The 22,633-nt window shown below is 33.5% G+C and overlaps 1 long non-coding RNA gene across 1 annotated transcript; it reads right to left on the reverse strand.

The window, feature by feature from the left end:
• Positions 1-1,395: 1,395 nt before the first annotated feature.
• LOC129233013 (uncharacterized) lies at positions 1,396-14,545 on the reverse strand. The gene is made up of 3 exons (XR_008581420.1): positions 14,359-14,545; positions 9,233-9,331; positions 1,396-1,444 (listed from the first exon to the last, which is right to left on the reverse strand). It is a non-coding gene; the product is annotated as an uncharacterized LOC129233013 (long non-coding RNA).
• Positions 14,546-22,633: the final 8,088 nt, after the last annotated feature.

The following is a 22,633-nucleotide window of genomic DNA, read 5'->3' on the forward strand; positions in this document are numbered from 1 at the left end:
GAAAACAGTTCAGAAATGCTGTTAAATATCGAAATATTAAAAACTATTGGGTGAGTGCAAAAGTTCGTGCGGAGTTGCAATAGATGGCGTTAGAACGGGCGTAACGTGTTGTCATTAAAACCACTATCTACGTAAGTCAGATCGTTGGAAAGGTGACATGTGCAGCTTTCATTCCAATCAAAATAATTTGTGCAGGTACAAACTGCTTCGAGAAAGATTACTTTTAAAATGAGTGTTGATAAAGTGCATTTACGGCATGTCATGCTTTACGAGTTTCGGAAGGGAATGAACGTTGCAGCAGCCGTAAAAAACATTCGAGACGTTTACCAAGATCAAGCACCAGCTAAACGAACTGTGTAAAAATGGTTCGCAAAAATTCGTTGCGGAGATTTTAAGCTGGAAGACGAGCCACGCTCAGGTCGACCTTCCGACATTGATGATGACGTTTTGTGTTCTTTAGTTTAGAATACTCCGCGAATTTCAACAAAGGAAGTTGTTACAGCACTTAACGTTGACCAATCAACCGCTTTTCGGCGTTTAAAAAAAATCGGATTTGATTTAAAGCTCGATGTATGGGTGTCCTATTTGTTGACCCAGAGCGACAAAATCCACCGAATTTCTGCAGCCGTATCTTTACTCGGGCGGCTCAAAAAGGAGTCGTTTTTGGATCGATTAGTGACGGGCGATGAAAAATGGGACCTGTACAACAACGTTCAGCAAAAACGCACATGGAAACAGGCAGGTGAACATGGTGACGCAATGGCAAAGGCCAGTTTGCAACCGATGAAGGTGATGCTCTGTGTTTGGTGGGATTGCAAGGGTATAATTTATTTTGAGTTTCTCCCCGCCGGCCAAACGATTGATTCGGACAAGTACTGTCGTCAATTAACTAATCTGAACCGAGAAATCAAACAGAAACGTCCGAGTTTGTCAAATCGCAAAGGCGTAGTCTTTCAACAAGATAACGCTAGACCACACGTTTCAAGACAGACGCTACGCAAACTGAACAGCCTGAAATGGGATGTCCTAACTCATCCACCGTATTCTCCTGATATCGCACCATCGGATTATCACTTATTCCGGTCGTTGCAAAATCATTTAAATGGAAAAAAACTTGACTCTTTGAATGCCTTACAAAACGTCGTGTCTTCGTTCTTCCAATCTAAACCACGCAGTTTTTAGGATCGAGGCCTACGTATGCTGCCAGAACGTTGGAAGAAGATTATAGACTACGATGGAGAATATATCATCGATTGAATAAAGAGTTTTACTTGCCTAATCACTGTATGACTTTCGTTCACAAACTCCGCACGAACTTTTGCACTCACCCGATACTTTCTGAGGATTCATCGGCAGATATTTACCTGGGAGGTTCTTTCTCCGAATCTTCGGATTGCCGTTTCGACGCTGACGGCAGCTCGCGATTCGCTCCACAGCCATCTCCCTGGAAAAAAGAGAGCTCTTAGGACAGACAACGTGGCTCACAAATCAAACCCTAGTCGTAGAGGTAGTCGGAAAAGGACAGTTCCTTTCGCGGTAATAGAGAGTTGCCCTTTCTTGAGCGGAGGATGTGTCAGTGTTGCCAGATTGGGGGAATTTTCCCCATTTTGGGGAAATCTGGTGCTCTCTGGGGAAATTCTGGGGAAATGGGTTTTTTGAGGGGAATTCTTTGGGGAAATTTTTTTTCTCTTGGGGAATCCTGGGGAAAAAAGATTTGTTTTTCATGTTTAAATTCCCGTCAAGAAGTAGTTACATTGTTTGTATCAAACAGCGTTGGTTTTGCTCTGGTCAACTTTATGGAATTCACATTATGTGGAATATTATGCTACGGAAATCGCATTAATGTTCTGCGTGAGTAACTAGTTGATACGGTAAAAATAAGTGTGATTCTTGGATAAATATATACAAAAATCATAGTTTAAATGTACATACAGAAGCAGTCGCAAATGGAGCCCACAAAAACTTCTACGTGTTCTGCACGAAATCTGTCTTCTTGTATAGCCAATTATAGTAGGTATCTGCAGGGGCACAACCAGGGGGGGAGCACAGGGCCTGTGCCCTCCCCCCCCCCAGAACGCAAATTTGAACATTTATCAAAAATAATATTTTTTTTTTTATTCGAACGAAGATCGACGCGCTTTGAGAAAACGAAGTGGTTCTGAAGTAAGCAGGGATTGTAGACAATAAGACAATTTTATAAGTGTACATATGCAATGTGGGTATATAGGACTCATCAAGTGCAAGTGATTTTATTGACTATTTTGTTGTATTTTTAAGTGATTTCATGCCATTTTAATGTGTTCCTTTTTTTTCTTTCCTAGAATGATCTTAAAAATGTGAATAGTTTAGAGCTTTTGGTGATAAAAATTCGTGTGCATTTTGATTTATTTCATTAATATAATAAATGAAGTAATAACAAGTATTGATTTCCATTTATTAATTTGAACATCTTACCGCCGTACTGTTGTTTCAAGTACTTTAAAGTTTATTCTTAACGTGATTTCAATTCTGGCATAAGAACAATTCATGTTTTTGCAGCAGTTTTTGAATAAATTGCAAAACTTACACAATTTTAAGGAATTTTACTAAATAATATTAATACAAATACAAAAGTGACGACCAGCAACAGGCTCTCGGCCCAGCTAGACTGGTCCTAGTCAGTTTACAATATCCAGTGAAGATCAATGGCGCTCTTAAAACTATCTACTCCCTCGCTCATGACCACCTCTTCCGGTAAGCTGTTCCCAGGTTCCACTACCCTGCTAAAATGATAATTTTTCCTAACGTAGATGTTAACCTGAGATTTAAATAGCTTAAAACAGTGACCCCTCGTCCTGTTTTCAGTGCTGAACTTCGGCCCTGTAACATCTTTCATTTTAGTAAATTTAAACAACTGAATCACGTCCCCGCGATCTCTTCTTTGCTCGAGACTGTACATTTTAAGCCTTCTAAGCCTGGAATCGTAGTCCAAATGAGAAAGTCCATTTATTAGTCTTGTAGCCCCCCTTTGAGCCCTTTCCAATACATTCATATCTTTGTTAAGATAAGGAGACCAAAACTGAACAGCCTACTCCAAATGAGGTCTTACCAAACTTCTATATAACGGCAGAAGAACTTCTTTAGATTCATTTGAAATAGATCTATTGATAAACCCAAGCATCTTATTATTGGCTTTGTTACTAGCAAAGCTGCACTGTTGGCTAAACTTTAAATCCTGACTTATTAAGACCCCCAGATCAGTAACTTTGTCTGCCTGACTAATGACTGAACCTTGCAAATAATAATAACTTGTACACATATATAATAATAATAATAAATATGTATTGATGTAAAGAGAGAGAGAGAGTGCTGATAGAGTGCTGTGAAAAAAAAATTGTCCCCCCCCCCCCTCCCCTAAAAATATTTTCTGGTTGCGCCCCTGGGTATCTGTCGATCCTTGTACCGTAAAAATGAAGCTGTGAGTAATGAACGAGGAAAATTGTCGCTAAAAAAGAATTCAACCAAATGTGTATCTTGATGGTGGGTAGCGAATCATGTGCTGGTTCACAAAATACCTCACTGTCAGTCTTAGAATGGAAAATTACTGACTTTATACATTACTAGCAGTACCTGCACAGCGATGCCCGTGCTGAAAATGTAATGGAAGTCCGTTGAATAAAAAAAAAATTGACGCTCCCCTCCCCCTCTGATGAAAAACGATCATTTTTCTTTGTATAAAATGCGTACACACCTTTTCAAAGGAAAAAAAAACTATTAAAGCTTCTTTGGAATTTAAAACTTTTCGTCAAATCATTAAATTAGATTTACAGTTGTTTTAAAACTCTATTTAGCCAGTGAAGTGGTTTTTATTTCAATTTAAAATATTTCGCCAAATAAACAAAAAAGACATCAAATAATATCTTTCAAATGTAAAAATAGTTCCGCAACTCCTATTGTTTATCGCCAAACTCGCCCAGCAACCACGCTCTCATAATCCATCTGTCTAACGAAAAAAACAAAAAAAAAAAAAATCCAGTGGAACATTTAAAAATTGTCAGAAAATAAGAAGAAAATGCTGTACATTGCACTTGGATAAAAACAAAAAAAAAATATCAAAACTCGGAAAAATATCAAAAGTTTCTTTTCTTCCAAAACAAATTGCCAATACAATGAACTGATTTTATACATTATTGATATCGTTGCTACAGTATTTACTTAGAATCAAATATTTTTAGTAGGTTTTCACTTCAAAGAAACTGAAATGCTTTGGCATTTAAAAATGTACGGGTTTTTAGTCATTATCTTTGACAGTAAAATTTTTTTTTAGAATGGAATGGATTATGTTAGAGGACCAGGGGCTTCTAATAGGGCAAGAGGATCTGTAATAAGTTATAGTGCATCGAATAACAAGAATAAAGTATTAATAATGAACATTAAAGGATAAATTGATTACAGAATTTTTTTTTAATACCTTTAAATAATTTAGAGATTCATTTTTATTTTAAATCTCATAATAGTTTTTATTTAAACAAGCAGTTCTTGTGGGTGGTTGTGTGTATACATATTGTAACAAATTCTGTAAATAGTAATTATTTTTGTGATTAATGTGTTGTAATCTAGCTAAATTTGGCTTTTATTTCATTATTTTTATCTAAAATTATCTTAATAACGTAACCCATAAATAGCTTTTTGTGATGTACATACCACCCCCAACATTCGGCTGAAGTATACGGCCCCCTCATTTCTGAATGATAAAATTTGTGAATGGAATAAAAAGAAAATATGAGATGGTCGTAGAACGGTCTACGATTTTCCGGAATATTCGAGAGCTCTCTTCGGGGTTTTATAAATACTCAAGCGGCAAGTTCGAAGTCAGTCTCGTTTTAGTTTTTGCTTGTGAATCGTGTCAGAGGCGCGCTGGAGAGCAAGTATTAGCTCTGTTTTGTGAAGCCTTTCAGCTGTATTTTTGCGTATTTTGATGTAAATACGTGGTTGACCGTTGAGTGTACGGTGTTAATCGATATTTGCCTAATCGTTATGGTTAATTTAGCAGTTGTTAACGATATTTCTTGTACATAGTTGTAAATAAATCTCCTGTGTTTTCTCAAGAACTGTGTCGTCATTTCAAGAAAGTTTGAAGCTGCACGAACTCTTAACAATATATATACATACAGGGTTTGAAATAGGGTTCAATTTCGGGGGGGGGGGGAATGTTCCCCTTTACTTCAGATTGCAGGGGGGATTTTTTGAATTTGGGGGAGAATTTTTTTAGGTTCTGAAAATTTGTTTAGAATTTTTTCATAATTCATTTTTATTTCATTTTTATATTTGTTCATTTTTAAATTATAATTTTTTTAGTGTAATATCAACCACACACACACACACATTTTCAAATAATTATTCAGTAATTTTGCAATTTTATTTTATTATTTCATTTTTAATAAAATATTTCACAACTAAGTAACCTACACATGCACTCAATCATTTTTTTAAATAGACCATTTTCTGGATCTAATTATCCGAATGGGGTTCGGTCCCCATTGTTTAGAACAATATTTCTACTGCACAAAGACTTTTTCTGGCGATTAAAAAGTTCAAGTAAAAAATTGCCCATACTTTTTGAAAACGGACTGTCGTTTTCAGCAGCTTTCGAATCGCATTTCGGCCGGCGGATCGGAATTCTTCGATGTAACTTCAATCGCTTTGAATTGACGGACGCTTTATTAAATTTTTTCCATCTTTCCAAAATGAAAATGGACTTTAAACTTTATTTTTATCTTCTCCGCTTTCCCGTTATGGGGTTCCTTATCGAGTTTAAGAATTTACGGGGTGAAGGGGGAAATCCCGCACAGACCTTTGGATCGCGCGGGATTTACCGATTTTGTGCGCGTCTATTTCAAACCCTGTACATAACACTTTTGAATTTAATTGTAGTTTTGCATTCTCGCTCATCTACATCGGTGTTTTTTCTGTAAAAATGCAAATTTAAAAAAATCATTTTATAATGCAGACTTTGCTTAAGTTAAGCCCTGAAAGAAACTAGCATAGCACAGACACTTTGCAACCCTTGCGATGAAAATGAATGTCCCTATAAAATTTTAAACTTGTGTTAGCATTACCATATATTTCAGGTTCTTGGAGCAATTTCGTAAAAAGATAGAATGTATTTTAATTGTTTAAAACTCACCAGTAAATTCAAACGTGTCTGTGAAATTGATTCCCAGTTTTAAATGATATAATTACCCGGTGTGCGTAAAACCCTGAGCGTGAGAAATCCCCAAGTGACTAAACACCCGACAAGTCAATCACGTGTTTCGCCCGTCGGCGGGCGTGACGTCAGGGCTCATGAGTTGAGGATCTTTCTGCTGGTAGCAGTCAAGAATATAAATTTAAGAAATAGCAACAGTTAAAGGATTAACTGTGAGTTGCTTTCAGATGCAACAGATGTAAATTTTGACGACGTCACGTCATTGCTGGGGGGTAACTGAGATGGTTTAAATAGAAAGTCAATCAATCAATCGATCTCTCATGATTTGCTTCCGTTCTGCAGACGGTGTGTCTTGATTTGAGCATGTGTGCTCGAATGGATTGATTTATCCACGCAGAGGACGTGGAGGTTTTCAGATATGTAGTAACAAGATTCGATAGCCAGCTAACAGTGCAGGATGTTCTAAAACAGTGCCCTACAAGTAACGAAGGTGTTTTTTTAAGGAATATAAATTTTAAGAGTTGATGTTTTTTTTAAGTATTAGGCCTAACAGGGACGGAAGGTTCGTCTGGCACATACTCGATTACGGAGCCGGTCGGACTGGATTGAATCCTCTATATGGTGAGGTAGCCTCTGCTAGTGGATGCTTCCTGTTTTGCTTTACGCTGGGCAAATAATTTCCTTTGCTGCCTGTTTCTGTGGCATGGATGTGCCTGGGATTGATTGACCATGGATTCTGGTCTGCTGTCCACGAGTGGACATTTTCAACTCGTCTGAACATCCGGCAGATGGATGTCGCCTTCGTTGTTATGTGTGCCAAGTTTAAAGTATGGACTTCCAGTGGTATGATTATTTAAATAGTTTTCTGGACAGCTATCATCATTGTGGCACAGGGTTTCCGCTATGGTCGCATTTTTCGCATAATGCGAAAACACTATCTGAATTGCGAAAATAAAGCAATGCATTTTCGCTTTTTTGCTCAAATAAAAAATAAATTAGTTTTTTAAGTAAAGAAGAATTGTATGATCCTAGAGAGGAAGCGTGCATGGCGATAATCAACTTAATCTTTTTAAAATCTTAGCTGAGATGTTTAAACTACAATTAAGTTCAATAACTATTAGTCTTATCCAGCATTATGTCCCCCCCCCCCAAAAAAAACTGCTTTATTAGGAGGAGGGAACTGCAACGTTCTAAACACCAATCATGTTTTCTTTTTTCATTTTATGTTTTAAAAGAACTGCTGTTGTACTTATTTCTTCAAGAATGTCACAAATGAAATATGAATTTTATTTTCAACTGGAGATGAAACACACTGAGGCATATATAAATATATGAGAATGTGTAACATTTTAGCATTTTGCTAACATTTTTCCATCAATTTTAGCTTTTATGCTAAAGAACTTTTGAACCCAGCTTAAACCCTGTTGTGGCATGGCGTAGGGTAAATTTTTAAAAAATATTAGGAACGTTTTAGAACTGTTGATAATTTTTCAGTAATTGAATCCTGTGATTTTTTTCTCTGTGATATTTGTTTGTTGGGGGGTAGTATTATAATTGAATTGTTAATAGGGGATGTGCTCTTTTTTATAAATGTTTGATTGTTTTTGCCTATTTACATTTTACACATGTTTTTGAATAAAATGTTATTTAAATTGAAATTCAGTTTCCATTGCTTCATTTCTCCCGAACTTACCATTCCACATCCGTTGGTCTACATTTAAAGGCCAACAACTTGCTCAGGGTTGCCAGGCTTGGTTGTTATTAGCCTTTTTTCGGCTAATTTCACCCACACGTGACTGAGGGGGAAAAATTCAAAAGCAGATATTTGGCTTTTTTTTTTTTTAAGCGAAACCATTATTTGACTGTTGCACTTTATTCTATTTATTTATTTTCTTTTTTTATATTTTAAAGTTTTTCTTACTTTTAAAATCCCACATCTGCAAGACACAATATACAAACTATATCTAATACTCTATACAAATGTCTTGACACGGCAAGAAAAAAAAACGATTGAATTAAAGTCTCAAGTTTTCGGTTGTTTTTAACTATTTGCCTCCCTTAAGCAACACCTCACATTTCGCTTTTTGGAAAGTAGAGTAGCTCGTATGATTATAATTATTGTGAAAAACTTCCGGTGAATTCTGATAACTTACGATGTTTAAACGAAAAGCCGAAAAGGCTAAATTCCGTAAGTCAGACAACAATGTTACATGCTTATACAAGCAGAGATAATAAAACACAGTGGAAGATGCAGAATCAAATGTTAATGTGAAGAAATGAACATTGGAAACGTGTTTAAAATCTTACCAAAAATTTATTGGTCCATAGAAACTAAAATAAATAAACTAAAAAATAAGTTCAACTTGGGACCATGAAAAGCTGTCGTTAAATAGAGCAAGTTGTTAAATAGAGCAAGTTGTTAAATAGAGCGCCGTTATATAGAGAGTCAATTGTATCATGGTACATATCAATCGATACATAATTGTGAACCCGGGTTTGCATACAAAAATGTTGAATGTGACGTAGAAAAGAAATCAAACAGTTTGTGTTCAAACTGAAAATGTAAGGGAGGGAAAACAAAGGTTGATTAACTGGAATTTAATTTTCAGCAAGTGTCGTTTCAGCGAGTCCCCACACACAAAACTTAGGGTTCATTTCAAAATACTTTCTAACACCATTTTCTTTCCTGCTCTGAAGAAGCCCATGATCCATTCAAGATAATATCTGCACCCCAGAGCCAGACTGACCTAAGTCGAAAAATTGCGACTTTCCGCACATTAGTGCATTGTATGTGGAAGCCTATTTGATATCGAGCCACGTGAATGTCATTCTTTTCAAAAAACTCCTTTTCAATTTATTACCAGGGTTAAAAGAGGGCACGCCCCATCCTTTGTATGAGCCAGAAAAAGTTTTTCCTCTTTCCCGTAAAATGACCATAACGTGACTCACGTCCTTCTAAGGTACTGACATTCCAAAACATTGGGTTACCTTGGCGTCAGTTCTGTTTTTAAAAGAAAAAATTCAAACAAAAATAGTTTCACTTACGGAGTTCATCTTTCCTTGATTTTTTTCCTCTCACTCTTTCCCAGAAGTAATTAAATATCTTCTTTTGTTTTTACTTCCCAGTGCCTGCAATTGCAGTTCCTGTAATTAGAATCAAAAGATACAGCATAGATTATGGATTCAAACAGATTTTAAACAATATACATTATCCTATTCGCAAACATTTCAAAAAAATAAATTCCTCCCAATTCGAACATTTTAACTAAACAGCACACAAAAGTTTCATATCGGGGAGTCCGAGATTTAAATCGTAAACAAATTGCGCAAATGGCACCGACCGCTGCAGAAGGGCAAAGATGGAGGTGAGATAAGTTAAAAAACAAAGGAAAATATGAAGATTACAAAAATTAAAACAAAGTAAAAGCTAAAAAGAGCAGAGGCTGAAAAACAAATTAATTCATTCATAAAAACCTAGCTAAATTACCAAAGTTAGTTCAGAATAAAGCTAGAAAGAGAAAAATAGAGAGCATGAGAAGTGTCAGGTTTCAAATAACAGCTGCATTATCCCCCTTAAAAATAAAACCTTGATAGTTAGTCATTCAAAGCACCACTTCTCATATCTTCACAAAAGAAAACAGAAGCTGTAAAAGGTTTTAGCCAAACAGATACTCCTAGATCTCCATGTATTAAAGTTGAATAAAAGTGCTTATCAATGTAAACAGTCAGGGCTGGATTTGGAAGTGTGGAGGCCCGGGGGCAACGAAGGAGTGGAAGCCCTTAATCAGGGTTCGAAAAGGTCATCATATTTTCGAAAATATCCAATACTTTGATATATATCCGAATTTTTTGATATATATGTATATATCCAATATTTTTGATTTAAAAAATTTCCATTCAAGTAACTTTTAAAATTTTGAGCTCAAGAAGCAGGAAGTTGTAAGGATGACCTGCAAAGTTAAAAAAGAATGTGTGGGGAAGAAAACGTAAAATTTGCTGATCCGTGAAAGTTAGGATATTTTGCAGGGTTGGCCGGATTGGACCCAATTGGGTTGGACCCAGTGGGTTTTTTTGAAAAAACCCATCTAAAAAAACCCATTATTTAACCCACTTTTGGGTTTTTTTAAATTTTCTGAGAAGTTTTTAAAAAAATTAATTAATTCAAATACTTTCACAATTTAAATTTCTTTCTTTATTTGTTCATCAACCCAGACAATGGACATAAAAAATGAATTTTGAACTTTAATAGTATTTCTTAACTCTTAACGGCATTAAAAAAGTACTTCAAAGATTTTAAATAAATATATTTAACTTTTTTCTTTAACTGGTCAATAAATAACTCAAATTATCTTGACTAAGTCCTGTCACGTCTGATTTTCTCAATATTTGTAGATTGTACAGAGGAAACTATTCTAGCCAAAAGGCTTTCGTGTGAATTATTTTCTGCAAACCAACACGTCACAAATCTCAAATAAACACACACAAGGTATATTTTTTAGAAATTAACAGGTTTTACAAATGGTCGGACGGAAAACAGAATAGGATGTAGAGTATTTTCCTTTTCTTACCAAAAAGTTTAATATTCCTTACTCTGTACACAGAAATAGAAAAACAGGCAACATAAAATTCAAAGAAATGTCTTGATTAAGCTGGAATTCAGTAAAAAGGGAATTAAACTATTTGAGGTTCTACAGTAGTTTTGCATAACAAAATGAAATACAATAAAGTAAAATGCAAAAAAAAAAAAAAATGTAGTAATTAAAAACGAGCATACGAACAATAGATTTAATCACTGGAGAAGTAACTTTGCCTTAATTGTTGGTAATCATAGAAACTAAAAAATCTGAAACTTCACCATTCTTGGGTTTCGTCGTCTTTTATACTTTTCTTCAGAAAACACTGAATTTTCCAGCTTTTTTTTACCCCAAGACAATTTTTATGCTTTGTCCATATACTTACATTACAATATTCTACAAGTACCCCACATTTTCCCTAAAAAAAGACAAAAAACCCGCATTTCTTTTAAAAAACCCAGCTTTAGTTGGGTTTTTTTGGGTTTTATTTAAAAAAACCCAAAAAAAACCTGGGTCCATGGGCTTTTTTAAAAAAACCCGGGTTTTTGCCAACCCTGATATTTTGTAAAAATTTTATTGTGGGGGGGGGGGGATCCCTTTGTTGTGGAGGCCCCAGGGCAGTAGCCCCACCTGCCCTCCCCTAAATCCGGCCCTGTAAACAGTTAACATGTAATGGCAAAGTTCACTGGAATAACAATGGGTCTTAAGCAGGGTTGGCAAAGTTTGGGACACTACAGTAAAAGCCACAGTGGTTTTTACCGTCCTGTCCAACACCCTCGTGTCCAAAACTATATTCATAGGGAAATTGTATTTCGTGACAAAACATCAAAGACAAAATAAAATCTATCAAAGTAATGTTTTATATTGAACATTTATTCAATGTGAACATTCAACTTATTTGTGCAGCTGACTTTAATCTAGTTACATAGAAGTTAAATTCTTGATCAAACTTTCAAATTGTATGTAAAAATCAAAAAGCGGGGTTGGCAAGGTTTTTAACACCCATTCAAAACACTTGTGTACAGAACTATTTTTTGAGAAACTATATTTTGTGAGAAAATATCAAAAACAGAACAAAATGTGTCAAAATTATTATTATTATTATTTTTTTTTTTTTTTTTTTTTTTGACTATTTAACATATTTATAGAATCTGACCAATTCAAGTATAAATAAAAATGTAACTTATTTGTGCAGCTAATTTTAATCTAGTTACGTAAAAATTAAATTTTTCATTAAAAATTTCAATTTATACGCAGGAGGGTTTTCCCCCAATAAATCAAGTTTTTCGACATTTATGCATGTGTGCAAAATAAAGTGTTCGAAATAAATATTTCAAAATTGACTTAAATGCAATAAATTACAATTTTTTCTAGTTACAGAATGTATTATATTAACAATATGAACTAAAAACAGAATAGCACAAGTTTTATTATGTAAGTGTTTAGTCATCAACTTCTTGTTCTTTGATCCATGATTTGAAAAAAAAAATTTCGTTAAAACATCATGCAAATATTATTTGCAAAAACTTTTTTAAAAATTAAGCTTTTTTTTTTTTTTGCACCTAAATATTGCACATTTTAACAACATTCCTTTGTTACAAATGGAACTAAAATTAGTTGTCTTAGTAGCGTTGTGAATTTCCCTTTATCATACGTAACCAACTGTTACATAAGGAAGTTTTTATGTAATAGTTATTGGCAATTTTTTTAAGTAAAATATTTTTTAAATTAAGATTTTAGAGAAAATTATTATCAAATACTCATTAATTAAACCTCATTAATATCTATATTTATGCATTGTGAATATTGAAGTAAATACGAATTGATTATGTTAAAAACCACCCATCCCGTCCTAAACCAGTTTCGGACAGTCCAAAACCCAACACCGGTTAAGTTGACCGATACCAGTTGAACAAGATTTGTGAAAACTTTTGGGCTTGTCCCAATTAATCAGCACAGAACTGCATACATATGGTTACATTATACATTTTACAATCTACTTTTATTTTTGATTCAACAAAAAATTAATTATTAAATATCACAACAACAAAAAAATTAATTTTTATTTTTGAATTCATTATAAAAAAATATTAACATACATAAAAAAGAAGAAGAAAACTGATGGCTGAAGTATATTATTAATTTTTTTTTAATTTTATGTTTTTCTTTAATTCTCTATAATTTTGAATATTTTAACTGTTTAAACAACATTGCAACAACAACTTCTTTTATGTGTTGATGCTTTTCTCCTGAACCATTAGTGCTTTCAGATAACTTTTTAATTTTCATTGCATTAAATGGCTACTTATAATTAAAAAATAAATTATAAGTGCTCCTAAATTAGCCAGCTGACCACAGACTACCCTTAATATTTTCAAGTTTAGTTTGCATAATGTAATTTTATGAACAATAGTGTGATACTAGGATCAAACACTAGAATGAAATTTTAAAATTATTCGAGAAAATAAATTCTCTTGGGTGGAGAAAAATAAATAGCCTCTGAGCAATGAACTTACGACTATTTCTAGAGTCAAAATAAGAGAAAACATATGATCGAGAAATCGGCAGAATCAAAAATAATAATTGTGACTCGCCGATTAATCAGCACATTTACTTATCGGGGCATCCGTACTGTAAATAAGTTTTCAGGACTTTGAACAAAAACATCGATTTTCCATATCTGAAATTTTTTTTTTCCCTATGACTATCCAGGATTTACATGACCCGTACGAACCCTGAGCAGAGCTTACAATGCTGCAAAATAAAAAAAGAAGAAATTTTGAACAGCTGATCACCTTTGTGGCTAGGTCACTGGTCCACTACAAAATTTTACAGCTCTAAACACTTTTACTGTTCCATTTTGTATCCTGGTATAAAATAATGAAAAATTAAGAGTATGACCGAAAACAGTGTCACCGAATATTTGGTTTGGTTTAATACAAACCAAATTCCGAAACCAAACAGTTACAACTATTCGACAATAAACAAACACATATTTTCCCATGCAACAGAAGAAAGTTATAGAAATGTACCAAAGTACAAAAATTATGATCAATGCAGATAAATTCAATCCACTCAAACATTAAATTTAAATTCTGTTGCTTTTGACATTTTCTCAAATATTGTGACACATTAAACTCACTTAAAGTTTTACACCGTATGAAACATCAATTATTGTTTAAAACAATCCAAAAAACTAATCATTGTAATGAAAGTTAAGCGATGATAAACTGTAGTATATTACTAAATATCCGATATTTGTCAAAATATGGCGTTTGGTGCATCTCCAATACGAATATCAATAAATGCTGTCAATGCTGTTTAACTTATAGTTTCGAACTAAAAAGCTGAGTGATTTCATTGTTTTATGAAAATGAAATGAGAAATATTCAGAGATAGAATAAGATACCGACGGAGCCAGTCTTTTGTTTAAAATGGCGCCGCTTCTTTTGTTTGAAGTGACGAGAAACAGACAGAAATCACAAGTCATTTTTGTAAAGAGTTCTTATAATTCTACCTTCGTAGATACAATAGATGTAGAACATGAAATAAATTTCTAACTTTGGGGGGGGGGGGGAAATAATTATAAAATTGTACCTTTAAAAATCGCAGTAGATCCACCTTTGGCAGCTAAAAAAGCACAAATAATGTTCTTAAACACTCGAACTGGTTTTTGAAGCAAAGTTTACATTTCTTTCCAAGACAGAAAGAAATTTATTAAAATGAAATCAAGTGGAAAAAAACATGAACAAACATGAACCAAACACGTTCGGTTAGAGACCGAAAGATTCTGAAAGCGTCAGGGTGAAATAGTGCAATAACTTCGCTTTTCTACTTGATTTTCTCATCGTTCATGCTGCCATCTAGTGGATAAATGTAGGAGTATCGGAATAATAATTATTATAAAAATAAGAATGCAAAGCCCTTAAGGTTGTCTTCTTTTTTGTTCCGTATTCATTTATTCTTTATAATTAACCAAAATATAAATATTTGAAGAATTATAAAGGTTACATTTAGCGTTTATGATGGAAAAAAATGAAAAATAGACCTTTTCATTTACATACATAATTATTTACTTTAGTGCAATCTTATAAAGAAAAGAGAAGAAGAATGTATTGCTTTTCGTTACACTTGGTGTAAATGGGTGAAGAAATCAATTTTCAAATTGAGTAATATATAAACATGATGAAATTCAAATTGCCTATAATTGTTAGTAATAATAAAATTATTCAAAGAGACAGGAATAAAGTAGCATTATTAAACGTTTTTCCATTTGGGTTATTCTGAATAAATACATTGCCCATTTGCATGAAATAGACTTAGGATATGTAATAGCAACGATTCATAAAAAGAGTAATTCAAAATTGGACGACAAACATTGGACGTTCTTGGGAATTGGTATTTGTTACATTTGGAGGATGTAAAATTAATCCTCTGAACAAAAAAAATAATGTAACCTCAACTGATGAAAGTACTCAATAAACTTCGGAAAAAAAAATATTTTAACAAAGGAATAAAAAAAGTATTGATGGAATTATTTTCTTCCTATTCATTTACTTTTTACAATTAGCATTCATTATTAATTAATGCCAGGTGAAAAATAACTATGTACAATAGAAAAAAAGTTATTAAACTAGATAGTTGATAATCATGTCTTTAAAAAGTGAAAAAGATGCTGAAACATTGTCAGTTAATTAAAGTGAGCAACAAAGATTTTTAATTGGGGAAAAAATTCAAATTCGTTTACAACAAATTAAATGATGAACGTATCAGTTAAAAATATGAGTTTCAGTTTTACATCAAATACAAAATAAAAAAAAAAAGCCCTCAAACATTTTAGTCTGCAAGACGCTCATATGTGAAACACATTTTCTATGTTAAAATTCTATATGAAAATAGTTTTATTGTAATAAAATGATAAAGGTTATCAGAAAAGACTACTTAACATCGAGGTTTGTGATTTTTTAATTTTCTTTTTACTTCCTTTTACAAAAAAAAAGGAAGTATTGCATTCGCGAAAAAAATTTCACTAAAAAGTCGGCCTTAAATTCCATATTTTCCTCACCCCCGAATGAATGTTGAGGTTTTTTTTTTTCCGATCCGACCACGAGTGGATATATGCCTAGGAACGTACAGACACCAGAAATATCCATTTTGACGACCCCCAAGTTAATTACAACGAATTTTCTCGTGACGTCCGTATGTACGTATGTATGTGTGTATGTATCTCGCATAACTCAAAAACGGAATGTCCTAGAAAGGAGAAATTTGGTACGTGCACTCCTAGTGGGGTCTAGTTGTGCACCTTCAATTTTGGTTGCATTCGGATGTTCCTAAGGGTGTCTTTTGCCCCTTTTTGTGGGGAAATCATTGTTCATTTCGATGTAAACTCAAGTTGTGTTAAAATTTGTCAGACACTTCGTGATATATCACCAAACTTTTGGTCGCCAAGTTTTGTCGCCAACTTGGCGACAAATTTGGAGATTTTTTTTGATTTTTTTTTTTTTTTATTTGGTTTCAGTTTGGCCACTGTTGGTGATATTTAGAGAGTAAATAATTGAATCACATTGAAATTGCCAGTAATGGGGAAATGACATTGAATTGGAGTAAAAGGAAGTCATGTGATGCACACATCCGCTCGTCATATCAAAAAACTCGGATTTTTTTCATTCAGATTTTTTTTAATCTTGAAACATTTGTAGATTAGGGTTGGTTGGGGGAAGTGGGTCATTGCGGTAAGTGGGTCACCCCCCTAAAACTGAAGTAGGGATAAACAACTCATCAAACTCTCTTCAACCCTTTCGAACTCTTTCGCACAGATGATGTTAAATTTCATCACAGTAATTGGTTTAGCACATATTTGGGATTCGTGAAATTTTTCTAAGTCATAGCACTTAGTCAAAAAAAAAAAAAAAAAAAAATTCTGAAAAAATTTTTTTTGAGAGTTCAAGCAACATTTTTCAAAGAAGTGTTTCCAGGTTAGTTTTTATTATTTTTTATGATAATTAATTTTTCACCTATAGTTAGGCTTGCTAGATTCCTGAAACGTTCAAATGGGACACCAGAAGGTGTCCCGGGGGGGGGGGGTTCCCCCCCCAGTGCTGCAGATAATCAGAAGGGTACACATCCTTGATTCGTTCGCAGATTATTATTTTAGAGGGTAGTTCCTTCTCAATGTTATGAATAAATGGTTACTAACTATGAACCAAAACCAGAGGTGAACCAAAACCCATGAAACAAGCAAATAAATTTAAACATTTTGTTTTTTACTTAAGCAAGTAGAAACAATTTGAAGGAGGAATGAAGATTTGAACAATATTTTCAAGAACTTTCAATTGTCCAGAACTTTTTCGTTTTTAATCTTGTTGAAAAAATCTTCTCAAGCTAATCCAATATTAATTTTTATAATGCTATAAATAAACGAATTAACTATCCTAAATGATCCTTTAGTTTCCTATTTCTAGACTTTTTTGGTCATCTTTTATCAAATTTGTCATTTCCCGGGACATGAAGTAAACTGGCCGGGACACCGGAGTTTTGACTGAAATCCGGGACTGTCCCGAACCGGGACGTCCGGCAAGCCTACCTATAGTACAGGGTTCATTATGAAAGTAATGAGCATAATGTTATTGTGACGCGACGATAGATGGCAGCACGGTAAAACTGGCTGAAAAATGTGGTGGGGGACATGCCCTTTCAATGCATCCGGTCGTCAGTTGAGTTCGAGCAGTGTGAACGTGCCTCCGCTTGAAGTGTGTTTTCAACTTTTGTAACATGACACGATGGAGCGTTCGCTTAAACAACGCAAGTTTTGCGTGAGGCTTGGAGAAAATGCAACCGAAACATTCCAGATGTTGCAAGAAGCCTTCAAGGACGATTGCATTTCAAGTCACAAAGCCTTCATCATTACCAATTTCTTGGCCCGGAGCAACACCCCGGTGATCCCTCATCCCCTTACAGTCCCGACTTAGCTCCATGTGACTTCTTTTTGTTCCCGCGACTCAAGAGAAAGATGAAAGGAAAACATTGGGAAACCGTGGAAAACATCCAACACAATGTTACAACGTTCCTGAGAGTCATTCCCTTCAAGGAGTTTCAGGGTGCTTTCAGGCGTGGCTAACACGTCTCCGCAAGTGTATTGATGCAGGAGGAATGTATTTTGAAGAATATTGAACATTTGTACAAATTACGATCATTAAACAAGTTTTGCCAGTAAATGCTCATTACTTTCATAATGGACCCTGTATAACTTAAAGTTCATACAGCAACAAGAATTTTTGAATAAAACATTATTAATAAGTGTTTAAGAGGAGGGGTCCCACTTACCCCCTACATTTTTGCTACACGTGGTAAGTGGGTATTATACCTACCCCCTCAATATGGGGTAATTGGGTCCCCCTATAAAAATGGGGATTTCAAAATAAAGAGCAACTCTGATTAAGTATTTGTATTGCCGAAATGCGAGACAACTGTGACGACTTAGTTCAGGAATTGATAGTTGAGCTAAAACCTGCTAAAGCTGGTGATTATGTATTTGTGAAACATACATGACAGAAAATCATTTCGATTTAAGTAGGTCTAATGTTGGGAGTTGATGACACAAATTAAACGAGCTGATGTGGGCATCACATGACTTCCTTTTACTCCAATTTAAAGATAATAGTGCCTCGGAGTGAACAAAAAAAAAAACTTTTTAAATACTTTCACTCCAAGTCTGTTGCAAACCGGAGCAAAGAAAACGTTTTATGCGGATAAATTTTCCCAATATTGGCAGTTTTAAAGTGATTCATTGGTTAACTCTCTAAATATCGCCAAATTGAAACCAGATTTCAAAAAAAAAAAAAAAAAAAAAAAAAAACAACGCCAAATTCGTCGCCGAGTTGACGACAAAGCTTGGCGACCAAAAGCTTGGTGATATATTGCCAAATGCTTGCCAAATTATAGCACCGCTTGAGTTTACATTGAAATTAACAATGATTTTACCCCAAAAAGGTGTAAAAGACCCCCTTTAGAACATCCGAATGCAACCAAAAGAGAAGGTGCACAACTAGACCGCACTTGGAGTCTATGTGCCAAATTTCAACTTTCTAGGACGTACCGTTCTTGAGTTATGCGAGATACATACACACATACGCAGATACATACGGACGTTACGAGAAAACTCGTTGTAATTAACTCGTGGATTGTCAAAATGGATTCTTCAGGTGTCTACACGTTCTTAGGCATGTATCCACGTGTGGTCGGGTTGAAAAAAAAATCAATATTCATTCGGGGGCGAGCAAAATGGAAATGAAGACCGATTTTTGAGTGAAAATCTTTTCGCGAATACAATACTTCCCCTTTTTTGGTAAAAGGAAGTAGTGTTGAATTTTCAAGAACGAATAGAAATAGTGACACTTTTTATTGGCATTGTGCAGACGATGTTGGGATAATTACTGAGGATGAAACGATAATGTTTTTTTTTTTTCTTAGCCAACTTTACAAACACGCATTTAGTGTTTCCAATTATTTTTATTTTAACTTATAGTTTTGCCTAATTTACTCAAATTGATCTTGATCAACTGTATTACGTTCATTAAACACACCTTTATATGTAAAAGTAAAATATATGTCCCTGTAGACTTTCAAAATACATTTCACAAATGAAATTGCTTTGTTTTTCGTTTTAAAATTTCCCGCGATACAGATTTAAAAGACAGTAAATATCTTTTAAATGGATGCATTTACAAAAAAATAATTCACACTAAAAATTTACATACTTTATCATTTAAGGCCGCCTTACCGCCCTTTTAGATATGCTTCATTTAAATTTGAAGTAAAGGGGGTGACCCCTCGCACGGCTCCCGGGGTAGGCGGCCGCCTAAAGGTGGCAGATTTTAGGGGCGGCGAATTTCGAAGTATGTTTCAGCGCCATAAGATTCACTGCTTCAAGGCTAAAAGTACAAATAATTTAGAGTGTGTATCAGTGCTTGGACATGCAAAGCATAGTTCGGAATATACTTTGAGAAGGAATAGGGGTAGAGAGCGCAGAGCAACCCCAAAGCCGTCCCCAAGATGAAGTCACGTGATGTGTGGAGGGAATTCCGGTTAGCTGTTAACCGGTTTCCTCTACCGCATGGGATTTTGCATTGTGGTTGATCGCAATCGTTAATAAATTTTAACTGTTCTAGAATTTAAATGATTTTTTGAAGATGGTACATTACTGCTGTGCTTTCGGATGTCAAGAAAAGTATTCTAAGGATAGTGCTGTAACATTTCACAGGTAAAGGCGACATTTTTTTGTTCTTTTTCTACTTAAAAAATGATTTTCAAATGTATCTACACTCGCTGACATGTGGTAAATAATGCTCTGTTTGGAAAAGTAATGAATTTTCCTTATTTAATTTGCAATTGTTTGTGCTTCAATATTCATTTTAATTGCTTTTGTCATTAAAAACCTTTGGAGATGAGTTAATTTGTTGATATTTATTAATTTTCTTGGCGAACGGCCTTGAAGCTGCTGTCTGCTTTATTTGGCGAGCAATTTTATTGCCAACAGAATCGAAAACAAAACAGTATCGTTGCACACTGATTGTTTTAATGATCATGACGCTCTTTATTTCTCCATCATTGACAGTTAGATGTTTTAAACAAATTAGTTTATTTGTGTTTGCAGTTAAATGTTTTAAATAAATTAGTTTAATGTTTCTCAAAGAATAAGTAAAAAATTGCACAGAAAAAAAAAGTCTCACCGCTGGTGCACCTGCTATTTTAATTGATTATAATCAACTATTAAAATGTTTACAATGTTTTGCTTGATCGTTTTATGACTTTTGATACCTGCTTATAAGAAAAGAAGTGTTTAACATTTGAGTAGTTGATACAAAATGATCTTTTCAAAATTAAAAAATATTGCAGTTTAATCAAATATATACGTTTTTTTAAAAAGTTTTCCTTTTATTTTTTCGCTTGTTGTAGTTTTCATTGATTTTCGTTAAATCATACAAATCTTCCAAACAAATTTATTCTTCTGTAGAATTGACTGTTCTTTGACTTTTTTTTATCTGGATAGTTTACATCTATCTGGTTCTCTCTAATATGTAAATATTTATAGTAAATTTTAATACATTGGTTTAATAATGAATTTTATTGTTGAATTGTTTCAAAGCATGAATTTGTAGATGCTTCCAAGCATTAAAAAAATAATATGATATGAATATACTGTTTGAAATTAATATGTGTTTGTTTGTGTGTGTGTGTGTGTGTGTGTGTGTGTGTGTGTGTGTGTGTTTAATAATGCTTCCGTTCTGTCCAATGAGTTTTTGTATTCATATTTTAACAGTAAAGGACTATCAGGGGAATCATAACAGATCTAGTAAACTTGGGTAACTGTTGAAAAAGGGTGTGAATTTTACTTAATCAAGGATTCCTTTTCTTTATTTTCATTTCCTATACAAAGTTTTGGTTTATTATGTTAGTAAGGAGATTATTATGTCAGAGAAAAGGATAAAAAAAAATCACCCGTAAATGCAGATTTGTTGAAACAACAAAAGTGTTATTGAGTTTAAGAATGAAGATTTGCTCTTGGTCTAGTATAATATAGGGCTTTAAAAAAAGCTTTAGAAAGCTGCTGTAGTTAAATCAACTGTAGTTAATTAACATGCTGCTGTAGTTAATTAACATTATGGAAATCACTGTTGCATAGAATTAATATCTGAAAGAACTAGTCAACTGTAAAAACTCAGAAATGTCTATTTTTGAAAGTGAAAACTATGAAAAAACGACTGCAAATTAAAGTCCCTTCTGGCTTATGAATACTTGGTATGCATTTACTCGTTTAAAATTAAAACTTGTTTTGTTTCTAACTTCTTTTCTGTTAAATTTGTTTTTAGCAGTGTATAAGAATTAATTGTTGTAAAAAGTAAGTAATACTTTTTTTCGTTATTTTCTTTACTTTTTATGGCAGAAAAGAACATTTCAATAGAATCTTGAGAGTTTGAGCAATACTATTTTGATGAATCATACCAAATTAGTCAGTTATAAATCCAAATATATCTTCAAATTAGCCAGTTACCTTTTTAAACTAATTTGTTTATCTGTTATATATGAAAACATTTAACTACTAAAACAACAAAATAAAATGATTTTTGCCCGTACACATGACATTTTCTTTTAGACACACTTTAAAATAGTTGCGTATATACATGAGCTTTTCTTTATCAGCTTTTTTTCTGTATTTTTAGTTTTTTAGAATAGTGCTACAACTTCAGTGTGAAAAATTTAGACATATACATATATAATATTTGCATTTCATAGCTCAAGTTTGATGGAATTTCTGACTTTGATTTTTTCTGGTTTAGAGTTCAACGCTTAAATATGCATAATATTATTGGTTATTTTTAAAAACATGTCTAAAATTATCTCTGTTGCATTTGTTTACTAGTTATGTTTTATGCATTAAGCATCAGTAGGGATTAATCAGTAGTTGTTAAATTTATAAAAAACATCGAAAAAGTTTCTGTTTATAGAATTTTGAAATGAAATTGCAGACATGTTAATTTTTGATTCTGCTTTGATATCGACTTTTTTTGTTCTTCAAAACGGCGATAAATGTCCGGCGGATGTCTTAATTGCAATTTTGACTTGTAATTTTTGAAGTTTTAGTAATAATTTTTCAAATTATGACAGAAAAGGTCCTCACTGAAATGTATGATTATCTTTGCTTTATTACTATTTCCCTGAATGTTAAACAATTCATTGACATGGCATACTTGAAATGCATAAGTTCATCAGTTTTTTTTTTTTTTTGTTTTTGTTTTTGCTATATTTTAGTCTTTTTTTGTTACTACTCAAAAATTATAGCTTTTACCATGTAATTATATATTGCCTTGAT

This window comes from Uloborus diversus, unplaced genomic scaffold, assembly GCF_026930045.1.
Source record: "Uloborus diversus isolate 005 unplaced genomic scaffold, Udiv.v.3.1 scaffold_15, whole genome shotgun sequence".
In the NCBI taxonomy this organism is placed as follows: Eukaryota; Metazoa; Arthropoda; class Arachnida; order Araneae; family Uloboridae; genus Uloborus; species Uloborus diversus.